The sequence below is a fragment of the Natator depressus genome, chromosome 2, assembly GCF_965152275.1.
Source record: "Natator depressus isolate rNatDep1 chromosome 2, rNatDep2.hap1, whole genome shotgun sequence".
Lineage (NCBI taxonomy): Eukaryota > Metazoa > Chordata > Testudines > Cheloniidae > Natator > Natator depressus.
Genome location: NC_134235.1, coordinates 84,333,210 through 84,352,147, shown reverse-complemented (window position 1 = coordinate 84,352,147; position 18,938 = coordinate 84,333,210). Strand labels below are relative to the sequence as shown.

At 40.6% G+C, this 18,938-nt stretch overlaps 1 protein-coding gene across 2 annotated transcripts in view; it reads left to right on the top strand.

Annotated features, from left to right (window-relative positions):
• Positions 1–18,938, top strand: part of EPB41L3 (erythrocyte membrane protein band 4.1 like 3) — a 201,355-nt gene that overhangs the window by 49,008 nt on the left and 133,409 nt on the right. The gene's annotated exons all lie outside the window — the stretch shown is intronic.

Sequence of the window (18,938 nt, the reverse complement as noted above, 5' to 3'; positions counted from 1 at the left end):
CTGAGATGTCTAGAGGCCTTTGATTTACTTTAAAAATGGATTGCTTAGAAAGTCATTAGTCTGTCTCTGCTCTTGCTACCCTTTGTACAACCTTTCACTGTCATTTGCTTTCGAAATTGGAATGATGAGGCAATCTTGACACAATCAAATTGTGACCCTCTTATCCAACCCAGTTACAACAAACATAGTTGAACTGCATGCAACCAGCAGCTTTTTTCACAATACAACCATGTGTGTCAGCCATTTTCCACATCTACCTTACTGTCTAACTGTTGGTGTATTCTGAGAAAACTGGGCAGGTATTTGATACCTGCATGACATGCACACAGAGCAGCACCGGCAGGACATGGGGCAATGTACTCTGGGATTTCACAAAGAACTTAGAGGAAGGAGGATTGCCATACTAGATATACAGCCATAGTTCAGGGGTTTTGTCTAAAGAGCAAAGTAAGTGTTGTTATGACCTGATTACAGGAAGATAACCATATGACAGGCTGGGTCACTAGCAACTAATATTGTGTGCTGCGAGTACCATGTTTAGAGCCAACCACATGTCTCAATGGTTACAAATTTAATTAAAAGTGTAGACACAGCCTAAAATGACTGTTAGCATCACAGCATCAGAACCTAGAAGCAGTACATGTAGATGAAAATGATAGACCTCCCACTCTAATTTTTATTTTAGAAAAGATGGAGTTTCTAGTAGTAGAAGATGGGATGTAGCTTTGTTTCATCAAAATGATGAAACTGAAATCTCAAATACAGGTCAAGTAAACTTAAAAAAAATTTTTTTTAATCTCCACTTGCTATCTCTTCCTCTGCCTTCATGCCTAATACTTATTTAGCTGTTTTAGACAAGTAATTCAAATTGATTCAGTAGCCCATAAATGTTAGAGATGGGTTGCCAAATTTTACAAAGATACTCCCTCAAAAAACTAAACAACAAACCCTCATCAACTCTATACTCTCTCTTCTTGCAGCAAAAATATCTCTTAATTCCACACACAGCCATGTCCACAGATATATCCATTAGTCGTCCTATTTCCATACTTAGCCCAGTACTTTCTGACCCACATTACTTTTCTCTTCCCAACTCCCTTACATGGCAGCTGTTCCTCACAGCAGGAATGGTGTTGGAAGGAGAATGTCCTGAATCTTGTGGTGGCAGGCAGGTTATCCTGAGACCTTTGCAACCATCACTGCAAATCAGAGGCCCTAGGATGACCTACCTGTCACCACTTGTTTTACATAACACTTATTTTGCTCTCCATGCCTGAATGTTGGTGCCTTCTGTTGGTTGGCAGGTTCTGTTGATGCCTTCTGTTTTGCTCTCCATGCCTTCTGTTGGCAGGTTGCGTTGTTAGTTTGGAAACATGTAGCCTTGAGGTGGACAGCCTTCCCTTGATGAAAGGAATGGGAAGATTGGGTGGGGAGTAGGAAATAGTGGAGGAGGGGGGATCCAGGTTTTTTCCTGATGCCACCTATTCAGACTTCAAGCTTGGGCTGGGCCAACAGGCACTGGAAAGGAGAGGAGCAGACTGCATGACCTCTCACTCAGTCTAACATCAGCAGCTTGGCTCCACGTCTCCCCTTCTCCTCCTCTGGTGTTACTGAATAGGGTGTGGGAACTACATGGCAAATCCCCAGAGCAAAGCTTAGATACAGTGGTGAAGGATACACATGCAGAGTTCCTTTTGCATTAGTGGTCATGATCATGAAAATGGTGGCAGCATGGCAGCTCCCCTTGTGAGCAGCAGCCAGCTCAAGCCCAGACTCAGAGATAGCTTAACAGTTTTTAACAAGCAGGATCAGCAGTCACAGTTCTGAATGGGCCTGCCAAATGACATTATAATCCCTAGACATTTCCCTCTCTAAATGTAACCGATTCCTGTCCATAGTTATTACATTGCTATGCGAAGGGCTGACTAAATGATTTTTGAGGAGAGTTAGCAAGATCCTTGGAATGCACTCCAAATTTAAGTGACTTATTGTAGATGGCACTGGTAGCACTGCCGATTATTAAGGTTGCCTGATGCTCTCCATTAGAAGACCCTGTTTTCTGTTCCTTATATATTTACCAGATTTTAACCATTTGGGATAAAATTTTCTCTGTTGGGTATCTGTTACATGCTGATTTATTCTAGAAAGTTTCAGCTAAAACGTTCCAGCCATTTCTGAGAACAAGGCAAGGGGAAAATAGCGTTTTGCCAATTTTTAATTTTTCTTTGAAAAGCTCTCCTATCCCCATGTTTGGGAGCAGAGACTTGAAATTTGGCAGAGTGGTTGGTGTTTGTGTGAGAGAAGTGCCATTTGTCCATGTGAATTTGGCCAAGTTGTTGTTCGTTTTTTGTTGTTTTTTTTTTAAATCAGGTTTGCATATGTTTAACCTGAGGCTTCTTGAATTTTAACAGCTAAAATCTCGAAAGAGTCTGTCCTTGCTGCCCCCTCTGCTGGCACCCATTCAGTATGGAGGAGGAAGCTATAGGATTGGAATGCAGAGGAAACAAAAGCCAGACATGAGAAGGGAAAGGAACAAGGCAGATTGACTTAAGTCAAAGTGATTTTTAAATCAGATTTTAACTGTGACTTTAATTTTTTAATCGTGTTTTTCATTTGTACTTTTTAGTTATTTTCCAAAAGAGAGGTTGATTCTGATTGGTAACTATAACATGCTGATTTAAATGTGAAATTTGATGCTTCCATTTGCTGACCATGAGGATACACATTTATTTAAGCAACTGTATAGCTTAACATTTATTCAATTCTTATATTTTGCATATTTTTATTTTAGAAAATAGTGAATGTATTTCTTATTTACTAAATTGTTTTGTTTGTGATTTGTGTCAAGCTCTACTTGAATGGAAGTTCAAAATCAATAACAGCACAAAACATTTTAATTTTTTATGAAATAACTACCTTAAATATGCTGAAAACACATGAAAGTTTATCAAAACTTGTTTTCCATTTATAACTGATTTATTAAAGGAAGAAGCATTATATGTAGTTAGTGAGCTGAATTTATTTTTTCTAGTCAAAATGGCCTTCAATAATTTAGAACTCATAGATGTCATCCTCTCACACCTAGGTTGAATTCATAGATTGGAATATGAAAACAAGTTTTTTTGCCTTTTTCAGCTTCCACTTGGTTTCTTAACTTTGAACACACTAGTCATTAAACTGAACTAGTTGAATAAACTGAAATGGGGTGGGGGGGGAAGGCTACTGCTGTCAAAAGCTGGTTTAGTACTTCAACAAGCTCCGGTTCCAGTGACATCCACCAGTCCAGTGATTCGACTTTCTTTTGAAACTTGGCAGCAAATGTGTATTGCTTGACATATTTTGTATTTAATGTAAATTGTTTTAATCGATTATGATAAATTTAGGCCTTAGCATAAGTTGTCAATTGAAAATTAAATTTCAATATTTTTAGAAGGCAAAAAACTAAACTTTTAGTTAATTGGATTTTTTAAAAATTTACCTTGTTTGGGGTTTTGTTTTGTTTAGATCATTGATTTTTATCTTTCCTGGAAAGGAACAGATTGGGACAGGAGTCTGAGATTAGGACTCTAGGGGGAAGAGAAACTGTGTCTGGGAGTTGGAGGATGAGACGGAGGTGGGCTGGGAAAGGGCCCTAGGAGCCAGAGTGAGAGGGCAGGCTGGGACCAGTTTGGTGGGGAGGCTGAGGCTGGGAGGAAAGGGAGGGAAGTGGGGACTGGTTGGGCAAGGAGACAAGGACTGAGAGCTGTGTGTGGGAGGGGAGGAGAGGAGGGAACATGGGTATTGGGAGCCAGTTAGCTGGTGTGTGAAATCACTGAAATTAGATGTGGTGCAAGGGTATCAGGTTTCAGAGGGGTAGCTATGTTAGTCTGCATCAGTAAAAATGAGGAGTCCTTGTGGCACCTTAGAGACTCACAAATTTATTTGGGCATAAGCTTTTGTGGGCTATAACCCATTTCATCAGATGCATGGAGTGGAAAATATAGCAAGCAGGTATAAATATACAACACATGAAAAAATGGGAGTTCCCTTACCAAGTGTGTGTGGTGGTGGTGGGAGGGGGTCATACCTTTTTGTCAACTGCTGGGAATGGGCCACATCCACCTTGATTGAATTGGCCTCATTAGTACTGACCACTAACTTGGTAAGGCAACTCCCATCTTATTTCTTCTTACAGACTGGACCCCTGTCTCAGTCTGGACTCACCCCTGCCTTTCCCTTCAGGTTAGCGCCTTTGTCCCTTCAGGTTCTTTCAGCACTCCTTCTTGGGTAGGCAAAAGAGGAGAGTCCCGTTTGCCTTCCTCCCCACCCTTAAATAAGATTTACATAAGGTGGGAGTCCTTTGTTTCCCAAACATGACCCCCCTCCCCCTTCCCTTTTAGTGGAAAGATACAAGAAGTCCAAGATAATATTTAGTATCAAGTGACAAGACCACCTGACCTAGTAGTTAGTTATATCCCAGGACGCCTTCCAGGAGGGGGAGAGATTAGTATCTTCACAGTCGTCTTGTCAGGTTTCAGAGTAGCAGCCGTGTTAGTCTGTATCCACAAAAAGTCTCTAAGGTGCCACAAGTCCTTCTTTTCTAACACATTTATTTGAGCATAAGCTTTCGTGAGCTACAGCTCACTTCATCTAAGCTGCTACTAGACCTCTTGAGGTCCCTTCCAGTTCTATGATTCTATGAAAAGTAGCACTAGAAACCAAAACTCCTTTTGTCTCATTAGTAACAGCCTTGAACCTTGCTGCATACCACTATAAACTTTAAATTGTGCCCCCTTACTATCAGCAGGTACTAGTCTCCTATGGTTTCCAGCTATCTATTCCACAAAGGGTGTTAATTACTCTTTCTATTTAAAAATAAGTGCGTTTAGCACACCCATGGGCATTACCTTCGTCTGTGATAGATGGTGGCCACTAACACCTTCCAGCATAACAGCATAAAGTCAGCATGGAGAAATATTGTCCTTCAGTGGTTGCAGTGCAAATAGCAACTTTGCTGGTTTGACTACAGCTTGCATTAACTCAGGACGTGGCCATGGAGGTGGTAATGTCATCTGGTTCCCTCTCTGCATCTTTCTGAGACAGAACATCTTTTAGGATTGGGCTCAAGTCCCTGCAGTGTGATAAGCAATCACTGGATCCCAGCAGTAAAGGGGAGGGAGACGGTGAGGAATTCTTGTTCCTTCCTAATGGCCCATCAAGTCTGGCCTGTCCTCTGGTGGCTGTCTTCCCAATCCACACCCTATTGTAATTGTTACAAGTCCACATTCCAAACTTTAGATACAGAAATGATACATGCATACAAATTGGATAATCACATTCAGTAAATCCTAACCTTTCCAATGATATCTTACATGAGCCATCTTGCATAAAGTACATCTCAGTTATGTCATATCCGTATCATAAGTGTATTTCCATAAAGAATATGGAGTGTAATGTCACAGGGAGATACGGAAAATGTGTACAAAGAGTTGAGTGGAGATTGGGACTTGGACCGCAAGCCTAGATGGGGCTACTAGGACTGGTTGGGCAAGGAGATTGGAACTGGGATGACCAGTCTGATGAGTGGAGACTGGGACAAAGAGCCAAAGGTGGGGAAGAGCCTGGACAGGAATAGAGATAGGGACAAGATGAAGGGGATGGAGTAGAAGGGGTCAGTTTTGGGGCAAACGGGCAGAAGATCTGTGCCCATTAGAGCACTCTCAGCTCCAGTGCCTGGAATGGAACTAAAGATTCTTGAGTCTCACCATTCCTCTGCTGTCAACTCACAAAAAATTACATTAAACGTTACAGCTGTGAAGTCAAGCATTCCAAAGTTAGGAAGCCAGAATTAAGAAAGCTTATAGTTTTTGTGTGTCATTTTGTATAAAGTGTGGTGGCGGGGTTATCGTCATTTCCCCTCCTTCTTCCCCCAGTCCCTGTTACATGGCCAGGACCAAACTGCTTATTCCTCTCAACCCTAGCAATCAGTTTACACTGAAGGGCTAGAATCTTGTTTTTAAACAAAAGCTGACCTTCTTTTTCATAAGACAAATAAGCCAGCTCTATAAACAAGGGGTGTGTACAAGCCTCTTCTGTCTCATCGGTACTAAATCTATATTTCCTCCACATGTAAAGTGGCTTTATTCACAGATTGGTTCCTGTTTTTTGAAACTATGACTTCTTTTTATTTTTAGAACGCTGCTATCTTCGGTTCCCTTTCTGCCATGTCTGTCCATGGCTTATTGAACTCATGCCAAGATACACTTGTTCTACATACACCAATTTTATAGGTACATGTAAGCTTCAACATAACTTTTCTTTTGAAATATTGTTAATCTTGTTCTCTGGAGTCCTTAGGTGCCATCATAAAAGAATGAATAACAATATTTAAGTATTTCTACATTGAAAACTGGAAATCACTGCATTTTAACAAATAGTTCCAGCAATAGAATAGTTGAGATAACTAATTAAAACATATGTAAACAATTGATCCAATAAAACTTGACATAGAGAGAAGCATTTATCCACTACCTTTTAAAAAATGTCAGTGAAAGTAAGAGAGTGTGTGTGTGAGAGAGAGATACTAGGGGCTACAGAGGAAAAGATTTTACTTGGTGACTGGTTAATGTCTTTCTACCTGGTGAATATAATAGTCCCCTGACTGTACAATGAAATGAATAGACTTCTAGGTATTCTAAAAATCAAAATTCTTGCCCTAACGGATAACTTTACACCTTTTTCAACCTTCTTTTAATTGTAACAGCAAAATAAAGAAATGGTGCTGTCAGTGATAATTCAGTGGACACTTATTTCCATTTAGCACTGAAAAGCAAATACTTTTCAAGCTGAAATGTAATAAAATGTGTTACCTGGAAAAGTGCATTCATGACATATTCACCTGTGTTAAGTGTTACAGGAAGAATAATTTATTAATGGTCTGGATTATGGTATTCACTCCAGTGCAGACACAAAATTGGTTTTAGCTGCACAGATGTTTTGTTAACTATGAAGCACATTGAAAGTTAATTAATTGTGTGGTACAAGTAAAGCATGAAAGTAAGGTGTATGTTATAAAATGAACAAAAACATACATTACAATATAACATGGATCTGTTGTGTGTTCCCTTTCTTCTCCCATATAACTTGAGAGCCTGTGACCTGATTGGCCTAACTTAGACTTGATTGCAGTGCATGCTGTTAATTTTATCTGATTAGTTCTCAGTTGTAACAAACATAGTGCTCAAAAGTGGTAATAAGATGCAGGAATGAGGAACTGTTGCTCCTTGTTTGTACAATTATAAAATGTGTCAGGGCCACTGTCCTCTTTAGGCAGACCCTCGTGTTGGGGGTGGGTGGAGCCTGACAGACCATAGCCTGAATTCCTCTTGAGCGCTTCCCTGTATGCACTTCACTCCCCAGGTTGCACCAATCCTGCTCTATGGGTCAGTGTGGAGGGATTAGTGGGGACCATGGCCCTGCCTCCTTACAAGTGTTGTGCATCTGTCGGGAAGCAGGAAGGGAACAGCCTCCCTGGGCTCACAAACTGCAGTTATGCCAAGCCCTTGTGCAGGTTGCACCCTGGGTGGCTGCAGGGGAAGAAAGGATGCACTTTTCACTCTTCTCCCTATCTCCTGTGCACCCAGGTAAGGGCCAGCCACAGTCAGGCCCTCACTGAGGGCAGAAAATAAGACATACTCCTATTTAGAGTATTTCAAGATAGCATGTAGCTGTGAAATGGATTAGCTTGTTGTAAAGCTTTTCATGTTGACAGAGATAATACAGGCATAAAAGAAAGAGGAAAGATACAGTGGTTGTGTTATGGTCTGGTCTGTTTCTGTTCACATAACATTCATTTAAATTCACATTATATTTTCCTGGCTTACTCATCTCCTTTGTGTCCCAGAGCTATTTTAATTGAATTTACTTGTTCTGTTTACTCGGGAGCTGAAAGCTTTACTGAGTAGACACAGTACCAATGTAACAGCAAGGCAGACTATTTTACTAAATTTCTGGTGTTAAAAGCAGCTGATCTTTATGTAGCGCTTGCAGCGGGGGAGGGGAGAGAATATAATGGGCCCAATTTTGAGAATTATACACAAATATATGCACATGAAATTGTGCAGCTAACTTGCATGTGAAATCCCTGCAACTGCGCACCTACACTGGGGATTTACACATGCAAATAGCATGTTATCAACCTAACTGGCCTTTACTTGCACGCGTACTGCTATGCACATGCAGTACCTGCATGTATTTAAGCACCAGATTGAGAACAAGATTATTAATATAGTGAAATACCTGTTAAATTTGGTAATTATCAATTCCTGCCTCATTGGAATATTCATTGGAAAAGTTGTTTGGAGAACAACTGCTTGCTTGCATAGCTGCTTCCTTCCACCATGCTCTGCTGTAGCCAGCAGTCCTTCATTTTTATGCTCTCTCTCTCCGAATACTAAATTAGCAAGACAATTTTAAGTTGAAGTGAAAGGGTGATGAACAATTTTATATAAACTCATATTAGTTCCTTGTTTATAGCTGTTGGTTCCAGTTCTCAGAAGCTGTAACAAGGGATTATTAAATAACAGTTAAAGATAAAAGGGATTACAAAAAGTCTGTTCATCTCAAGGGGATGTTGAAACAGAATTTGAGGATAATAGTAAATATTTTGTAGTACTGAAACAGATACTAGAGCTTCATGGAAACCATTCAGATTGCTGTTGAAACTGGTACCCCCAAAATTGGGCTTTAAATGGGTTCACAGCAAGTGAACTATTTAGCCATATATTTACATTTTCTCCTCATTATTAGCCTGATACCATTTCTACTGTAGGCAGTGAAAGTCTTTCCAAGATAAGCTCCCCTCAAAAATCAAATGGGGTGGAGACATGCATTGTATTCAAATAAATGGACACATTCTCAGTGCAAATGATGAACATCAGAGGACAAAATAGAATTTTTCAAACTTAAAGTATTATTTACCACTTACTTTGTCGTAGTGCCTAAAGTCCAACCAGGTCAGGGCCCCATTGTGCTTGACACTCTACAAGCATGTATAAAGTGACAGTTCCTGCCCCAAAGAGCTTGGATAAGCGCAGTTCCAATAAATTAGCTTAACATGACTGTGTATATGTGCAATTACTTTGCCCTATTGGGAAGTCAAGATTTATAAAATGCAGGGTTATTATATGAACTTAAATTTTAAAAAAATACAGTTATTGTTTCTAGATTAACAGACGCTACCATCCAACATGATTCATCCCCCCAACTTCTCCTTTTCATCCTGAATTTGTTTTTCTTTTGCTGGCAGTTCTTCTTCTTGTACTGTTTCCACCCAGTAGGACAGATGAGGAACTCCCTCCAAGAGCTGGTAATTGCCGTTCTCTGGATCAGTCAAACAGTGAGTCCTGTAGAAGTGCAGCTTTGCTATCAGCTGTTTCACACACGCAGCCTCTTGTGGTCTGGATTTTGGACTCTCAAGACATTTCGAATTGAGATTTTTATTTTCTGCAGCACAAAGCTGTCATTAATCAAGTTTACTGATCTTATTCTACCTCTCACTTTAATCAACCACTCACTCCTTTCCATTTCTACAGGGCCCTTACACAAGTGTTCTCAAAGTGCTTTACAACAGTCATATAATCCAGAAATGTAAAAAGCTAAATCAAATAACTAGGTTGAGAAGGAGGATGGAGAAGGATTCATAAAGGAAGTGCATTGAGTGGGTGTCTGATAAAGAGGCTTCATAAGGAAAATACACGAAACCCAAAGGACAGGAACCATATCCACAGTATAGGCAAAGTCTCAAGAAGTGAAGAGAGTGCCCTGATAAGCATGGGCCAAACCATTGGGACTTGAGGGGTTTAGATCCTAAGAGATTAGAAGATAACATACTGCACTGTTGTGTAATGGTAGTAGTTTTCTGCTCGCTGCTGTGCTCTGGGAGAGTCTATGAAGTTCTTTCGAATATGGGAATCGTATGACGAATATTCTCTAACCCAGCAAGTACGCTGGCTGATAAATTCTGCACTAGCTCTAGAAATGCCATAAACCTGCAAAATAAGAATTCTATTGGTCTAGTCTAATGGAAACTGAGATATGAATTAACATTTCAGGAAATCAGTACCGGGAACACACATTTTAGCTTTAAATGGATTTCAGGATGTAACTGAATAAAATAATCTTGTGGATGATATGGGCTTTAAAAGAGAGCTCAAATCACACAAATTCCAAGATCCTAAAAATTGTTAGAAGAATGAACAAGGTAGTCCAGCACCAAAGGAAGCTATTAGTTTTAATCTGTGCAGGTAGGAAATCTTTTTCACTCTTTTTTGTGTTTTTTAAAATTAAAACCATTTTGAGGACATCTAAGATGGATATCAGGTAGTTGTATAAGAATGTTAAACCTTTCACGGAGATTGCAGAAACTGGAGAGAACATTTTATCCCACTCAAATGGCATATTTTTGTTTTAGTTCTAGGAAATTATTTTCCAGACTGCGCCGTTGCTATTCTTACATGATACCAGTAATACGTTTTTTTTACTGATCAACTGAAAGACCAATTTTTGAGATTCGCTTTAGAATACATAAGGATTGCCTTCCAACTTGCCTTTTCTTTCTGGATGACTTTAGCAGTCTTTGAAGGAGAACCTGGAATGCGACCTCACAACTGGATGTGGAAACCTGATCTGGAGCTCTTGCTAGCACAAGACTCCATATCCCCTCTTCATTCAGTTGGAGCTACAGTTCAGGTTTCCTCATGCATCAGTACTGTCACATTTCAGGTCCTTCAGTTTACCAGGATCTTCCAGGAAAAAAAGATGACTGGTCCTGGTATTCCTGGTATCCCCCTTCACTACAAAAACACACACAGAGAAGAATAACTATTCCTTAAGCTGAGATTTGTGTAATAGTTATTCAGTTGTACCTGCATTGTTAGGTCACTGCGGTTAGCACCCAGCTCTCCTACTGCCTTCAGTGATCTTTCCAGTGGAGATACTCCATAGCTAAGGCTACTTAAAGTTGAATCAGATAACCGCATTGGCTTTTGTTGTTTCTCTGTTGGCTTCTGTCTATGCTGTAGGGGAAATATGCCACTTAGGGCAGCTGTTTCACAGCCACTTCCTTCCTATGACCCCTTTTTCCATGCAGGTTTTCTGCGAATGGGGAAGCAGCAGCTTGGCAGTGTCTGATGGAATAACTCTGATAGTTGCCTTTCGCCTCAGTATGGGTCATCTATGGCTCCTTCTACAACTTTGTCATGCAGGATATAGGGGAGCATAGGGGGTCTTATTCTGAAAGCTATTTTCTTAATCCTAGATCATGTCTTTCACTCATCTGTGTGCCTGTTTCATTTCTGTCACTTAGCATAATTCTTAAAACTATGGATTAGGTTCTGCCTGGAAAGATACAAAGATAAAATAACAGTGAAACCCCAAAAGTGCATTTGGAACCAAAGATGAAATGGTATTTTGTTGTCAGCCAGGTGAATTGAATGAGGGTATTTTCTAGTAAATGTAGACCAGATGAATTCAGGGAATTGAACTTCTGATAGATCTCAATGCTGAACATTAGACTATCACAAAAAATAAGTTTGACTTTGTAATGCCATACCGTACCATACCTTCCCTGTGAGGAAAACACATTTGTGGCCATCATGTCAGGTCATTTTGCAATATACACAGGATCTAACTCTGATTTTAAAAATATGTTAAAGTTTTGAAAATCATGGACTTCTGGCACTGCAGTAATTAGGAGTAGCTCCACAGAAGTCAGTGGAATCATACCTGTGCAAAATGTAGCTCAGATAAGAGGAAAATCTGTTTGCATCTGTCCTCACCAAACTCAATACTCTGTCCACATACAGTATGAATATCTTTTGTTCATAAGCTTTTTTTCAGAAATTAATGCTTTCTGATTACATGTATGTGACCCCAGTCTAGCAAGGCACTTAAGCATATGTTTAAACTTTTAAGCATATGTAATCCCGTTGACTAAATTACGCATGTGCTTATGCGTCTTGATGGATTAAGACCTATGTTTGCAATATTGTGAGACAGGGAGTGGAAAGGCAATACGTGCTACTCTCCATTTAAATTTCCAGCACCATAGCTAAAAAAATAGAATGCACATTGCAAATTAGTGGTGTTTAGATTCTGATTTCAGCCTAATGAGCTTCAAGCATGGAAAGTTATTTTCCTTATAGTCATTGGAATCTTGTTAATTTTATTTCCCTGTTAAAAAGGGACATAAAGTGCAGACAATATTTGAGATTTTGGTCACCTGTTGCAAATGTTAGGAGTGCATATTCTTGAGAGGCCTTCTGTAGTTCGTTTGCCTAAATGTCTCCTAGCATTAGGCAGTTTGTGACTTTTTTGACAGATGAGGCACAAATCACAAAATAGCTATTTCCACCGCCGCCTACTGTATTAATTTAAAAGCTTACCTTGTTTATAGTGAAACAGCAGCAGGTGGGCCCGGGAGCTGCAGCCGCCATTGCAACCCAGGCTGGCATTAGGTGCAAAGCATGAGGGAGTCCAAGGAAGGGGCTGGGAAAGTTCAGGTTGCAGCCCCAACCTCACCCTCTGTAAACTTCTTGCAGCCTGGGCTTAATTGCTACAATCTTGTTGTGGCCTCAGCAAGCAGTGGTTACCACAGCTATTCCCTGATAAAGAGACTCCTGGGTTGGTAAATTGCCATGGTAACAAGGCAGCTTCCTGAGGCACAATTAGCTGTACCAAGATCTGAGCCTCACACAGCACTACATTTTTCAAACTTCCTGGTACTGAGTTTTGCTACTGGAGAGAGTGAGTTTTGACATTCAAATCAAAGCATAGTTTGCCCTTAAGTCTGTGCATATTTATCAATTAAATAAAGAATACGCAAAATGTATTTTGTAGCTTTGGGGAATTCTTGGTTAGGCTGTGCCTTGCTGGCCTGGGCTGATGAGCAGCCCGTGGTAGGGTGTGTACAGGGCAAGGGAAGACAGAATAAACATAAGAGACAGATGCCATTTGGATCCTTAGAGTTTTCAGCTGTTGTTTGGCAACGTTGTGTTATATCTGTTACTCTCCAAAATCAGTAAGCCAAGTGTTTACGTAGAGACTGACCTACACCTGGCATTTGATAAGTAAACAAATCATGGTACTGAATTTATCTAGCCTAGTAGTTGGGGAACTGTTCTCAGTTAAAATGTGTGCATTATAGGAAGCTGTTCGTCACTGTCATTTATTAGCAAAGCATAAAGAGGTTTTTGTTTTGTTTTTAAAGTTTTGAGAGGTTATAGGTGTTGGGACTCAGGTCTTTGTAGATAGGACACACAAAATTATTAAAATACCTGTAACTAATGAGAACATGAGTTTTTGGACTACAGTTTAAGCTTTTGAGGAAGAGGGAGAAGCTTAAAATACCCTTCGTTCTCTTGGAGTAATGACAAAACCCCTTAAATATCATGACCATGAATAGGGTTAAGCTCTAGCTGTATTTCAGTTAAAAAAGAACCTGACTGATGTATTGAATCTGTTTTTATTTAGGGCTGTCAAGCGATTAAAAAATTAATTGTGATTAATCATGCGATTAATCACATTTTTAAATAATAGAATACCTTTTTATTTAAATATTTTTGAATGTTTTCTACATTTTCAAATATTTTGATTTCAATTATGACAGACTACAAACTGTATACTGCTTACTTTATATTGATTTTTTATTACAAATATTTGCACTGTAAAAAAACAAGAAATAGTACTCATACAAGTACTGTAGTGCAGTCTCTTTATCATGAAAGTTGAACTTACAAATGTAGAATTATGTAGTTACAAAAAATAACTACATTCAGAAATAAAATAATGTAAAACTTTAGTGCCTACAAGTCCACTCAGTGCTACTTCTTGTTCAGCCAATCGCTCGAAAACAAGTTTGTTTACATTTGCAGGAGATAATGCTGCCTGCTTCTTGTTTACAATATCACCTGAAAGTGAGAACAGGCGTTCGCATGGCGCTGTTGTAGCCAGCATCACAAGATATTTACGTGCCAGATGTGCTAAAGATTCATATGTTCTTTCATGCTTCAACCACCATTCCAGAGGACATGCATCCATTCTGACGACGGGTTCTGCTTGGTAATGATCCAAAGCAGTGTAGACCGATACATGTTCATTTTCATCATCTGAATCAAACGCCACCAGCAGAACAGCAGAAGGTTGATATTATTTTTTAGTGGTTCAGGTTCTGTAGTTTCCACATCGAAGTGTTGCTCTTTTAAGACTTCTGAAAGCATGCTCCACACCTCATCCCTCTCAGATTTTGGAAGGCACTTCAGATTCTTAAACCTTGGGTCGAGTGGTGTAGCTATCTTTAGAAATCTCACATTGGTACCTTCTTTGCATTTTGTCAAATGTGCAGTGAATGTGTTCTTAAATGAACAACGTGTGCTGGGTCATCACCTGAGACTGCTATAACATGAAATTTATGGCAGAATGTGGGTAAAACGGAGCAGGAGACACGGAGTTGAGTCACAAATTTAATTAAACACATTATTTTTTTAACGAGTGTTATGGGCATGGAAGCATGTTTTCTGGAATGGTGGCCGAAGCATGAAGGGGCATACGAATGTTTAGCATATTTGGCACGTAAATACTTTGCAGTGCCGGCTACAAAAGTGCTATGCGAATGCCTGTTCTCACTTTCAGGTGACACTATAAATAAGAAGCAGGCAGCATTATCTCCCATAAATGTAAACAAACTTGTTTGTCTTAGCGATTGGCTGAACAAGAAGTAGGACTGAGTGGACTTACAGGCTCTAAAGTTTTGTTTGAGTGCAGATTTGTAACAAAAAATAAAATCTACATTTATAAGTTGCACTTTCACGATAAAGAGATTGCACTACAGTGCTTGTATGAGGTGAATTGAAAAACTATTTCTTTGATTTTTACAGTGCAAATATTTGTAATAAAAAATATAAAGTGAGCACTGTACACTTTGTATTGTGTTGTAATTGAAATGAATATAATTGAAAATGTAGAAAAACATCCAAAAATAGTTAATAAATTAACAATGCAATTAAGTGCTATTAATCAGTTTTTTAAATCGTGATTAATTTTTTTGAGTTAATCGCATGAGTTAATTGCGATTTATCAACAGCCATAGTTTTTATTTATTTGTATTGCAGTAGCACCTAGGTGCCTCAGTCCTAGACCAGGACCCCATTGTGCTATCTATCCACTGTACAAACACAGACTGAAAACATGATCTCTGCCCCAGAGATTCCTAACATTCTTCTTGATGAGAAGACTGTTTTTCGGGTGTGCTGCTTTTTCGTATCACACAACCCTAGGACATTGTCATGTATTCTATGAAATGTGATTTAGAGAGTTACACCTGAGCCTGGGTCAATGTCTCTTTATTTCTCCTTCCTCACGAAACATGAGGATAAATTGTGGGGGGAAAAGTAAATTACCTAAGCTGAGAAGAATGATGTAATTGTTTTGCGGTGTTCCACTTGACTCATTTTTATGTTTGAACTGTTCCTTGCAAACCACTTGCATTCCTTCCTGTCAGTCAATGTGAATTTGAAAGAGAAACTACAAATTGAATTGAAGAAATAATATGAATGTAAGAGACAGTGCTTCTTGCGAGGGACTAAGATGCTACAAACATAACAAACTAGGGCGCAGTGGAACTCCTATTACAGCCACTGGGAGTCTTTCAGTTGGGAGCTGGATTAGATCCTGTGAATCTGATCATGCAAATACTTAGGAATGCAAGTATTGATTTGAGCAGTCCCAGTGATATCCAGGGGACTGTTAATATGAATAAAATTACGTGCCGAAGGGCAAGTCTACACTAAAGCACTACATTGGTGCAGCTGTGCCGCTGTAGCGCATCAGGTGAAGATGCACTAGGCTGACGGGAGAGAGGTCTCCCGTTGGCAAAATTACTCCACCTCCGTGAGAGGTGGAAGCTATGTTGATGGGGGGAGCGTCTCCCGCCGACATAGCACTGGTGTGGACAGCGTTTAGGTTGATGTAACTTATATTGCCTGTGGGGGAGGGGTGTCTTTTTCACACCACTGAGTGATGTAAGTTACATTGACTTAAGTGGTAGTATAGACCAGCCCTAAGATTTTACAGGATTTAAACAAAGACTGGGTATATGAAACCGACTGTAAACTGCTCACATTGGAGGTGATCATTCATAACTGCCCCTTAGCTCAACATTAGTGTTGATTTAGGCGCCAGTGAAGTCCATGGGAGTGTTACTGGCTGGGCTCACCGGCAGTCTTGCCTTGTAGTTAGGTCACTTGCTCCCCACTTGTCCTGCCTCTAGTGTCTAACTGGTAATTACCATCTCTGTGATGGTCTGCCTTTTTGTGGGTCACAACAGGGCTCTCCAGCCAGATCACCAATTTAGTCCTGCCCCTCTCTGGGGTAATAGAGTTCCAAGGTATACGTAGGGTTTTACACCCTCCTGATTGCCCTGGTTATTAAAGAGACTAAAGAAGTGAACCAGTAGATAATAGCTACATGTCTGAATAATCTTTTAAATTCTCGCAGTCAGTAAGTTGCTACAGGTATGAAAATGACAAAGGGCAATGCTGAATTAATTACAGTAAGTGAATCCTTACTCAGCACTTTAATTGTAATAGCTCTGGAGACAGAGTTCCTGGTTGTTCCCTCAGTAATCTTAAAAGGATGGTTTTGGCTCTGGGTGGGAAGGCAAGACCAATTTAAGACAATTTCCTATGTCCCTTGTATAACTCCATTGAAGTCAATAAATTTATTCCAGGGGTAAATTTGACCTATTGAATCACCGAATACATCTACTGTATGTCATGGGTATGTATGTATGGCATCCCAGAAAGTGGTCTCTTCAGTTAATAATCCACACAGCTTTATTCCCTAGAGGGCATAAGGCCTCTTCTGCTAAGATCCAGGGATCAGGGTACAAAAAAGGAAAAATCCCCTTGAAAAGATGCGTGCTTCCGATACCCTTAAAGAGCAGGGAAATAAGTCAAAAAATAAAAGGAGCACAAAAACAAATTCAATAAATGCAAGATTAACCCTTCTCGGAATTCATTCTCTAATGCCTCCATTGCTGAGAAAAAAAGTTTTATATGACTCTCTAAAAAGACTGTCACCGATTATTTTTGACTGTTTAAAAGAATAATTAAAACTTTAGGAGATATGAAAACAGGAGGAGCTTCATACAATCTTGGAAGACTAGAAAGCACTTGAAAGAATGAGCTGTTTATCCCTCTTAATGCAGCTTTCAGAGAGTCAATACACTCTAATGGAACAGCAGCCCAGTAAGGATGTAAGACAAAATATTAGTTATCTGTTGGTAATAGTGGGCCTTGAAATAGACAGAGGTTTTGGCTGGGTTCCATTTCTTAGCACATCCTGTTACAGTCAATGGATAAAGTCACAGGTATTTTTAGTAAAAGTCATGGACAGGTCCCAGGCAGTAAACAAAAATTCATGACCCCGTGACCAGTCCGTGACTTGTACTATATAACCGACTAAATCTTGGGCAGTGGGGGTGGCCCAGGGACGCAGCGGGTTCTCTGGGAGGAGGGGGCGGTCTGGGGGTGCCGCTGTGCTGGGGGAAGGGGCTGGCAGAGCTGGCAGGCTCCCTACCTGGCTCCTCGCGACACCCCCTTAGGTGGAGGTGCGGCCAGACAGCTCCGCGTGCTGCCTCCGCATCAGCTCCGCAGCTCCCATTGGCTGGGAACCACGGCCAATGGGAGCTGCAGGGGCAGTGCCTGCATGTGGGGGCAGCACGTGGAGCTAGGAGATGAGGTAAGGGCATGTCACCTTTTCCAGGGAACCCCCTGAGATAAGCGCTGTCCAGCACCCCAGCCCCCTCCCATGCTGCAGCCCTGAGCCCCCTCATACACCCAAATGCTTGCTGCTGCTGTGGGGGCACGGTGGCCCAAGAATGCCCCAGTAGCAGCCGATGCAGCTGGCCCAGGGGCTTCCTGAGCTGCTCAGGTGGCTCCTGGGCTAGCCGCACCAGCTGCTGCAGAAGTCATGGAAAGTCATGGAATCTGTAACCTCAGTGACAAACTCGCAGACTTATTCATGATTTACAACTGAGTCGGAAGGGAATACTAGAGCTGGGTGAAAACTTTTCAACAGAACAATTTTCTGTTGGAAAATGCTGAGCTGATGGAATTGAAACATTCTGCGGAAATGTGGCTATTCCATTAAAACTTTTGAGGAAAACCAGGCAGGGAGGCAGGCTGGCTGGCCCTGTTCAGAATTGAACAGCTTGAATTTTTTGGAAGAAAGGAAATTCTGCTGTCAAGCCAGCTCTGGTGGAGACCTTTTTGTGAGGGCCCGGGGAAAATCACGAAGACCAGTCTTTTGCAAAGTGGCCCAGTGCTTTGAGGTGGGAGGCTATTTAGCTTTTGGGTACAAAGATTTAAGACTCCTTAGGCCTGAGCTTCAGCGATACTGAGCACTTGAAATATCCTTTGTCTTCCAGGGGAGTTGTGAGTGCTTAAAATCTTTGAAGCTCAGGCCCAAGAATCTTAAGTTTCACATCCAAAGCCCATGGCCACTTAACCTCTCTGTTGCTAAGATATCTTATTTCTAAAAAAATCCAGAAATCAATGCATCTAAGTGCAGTGCTGCAAAATTCCAAATCTGGATCCTGCCAGATAAAATGGGATCCAGATTATTCAAGTGTACTAGGCAAAGCTGCGTATGTACTGAAGTTAGATGGTAAAGCTGGAGGAATGCAGTCAAAAACTAGCCCGATCCAGGCGCTAATTTAGAGATTGGGGAAGAATAGTAGAAGCAAAAACTAATCTTAGTGTTGCTACAATGTCTGGTTTATGGTCAAAATTTGGCAGGCTCCAGAGCTTGGCTCTGAGTTTGTTGTGATACGGTTGAGCTGCAGTGTAGCAGGGTCCAGATTCTGAAGGTGCGTTAGGAGCAGCTCCGCCTTTAGACAGTCT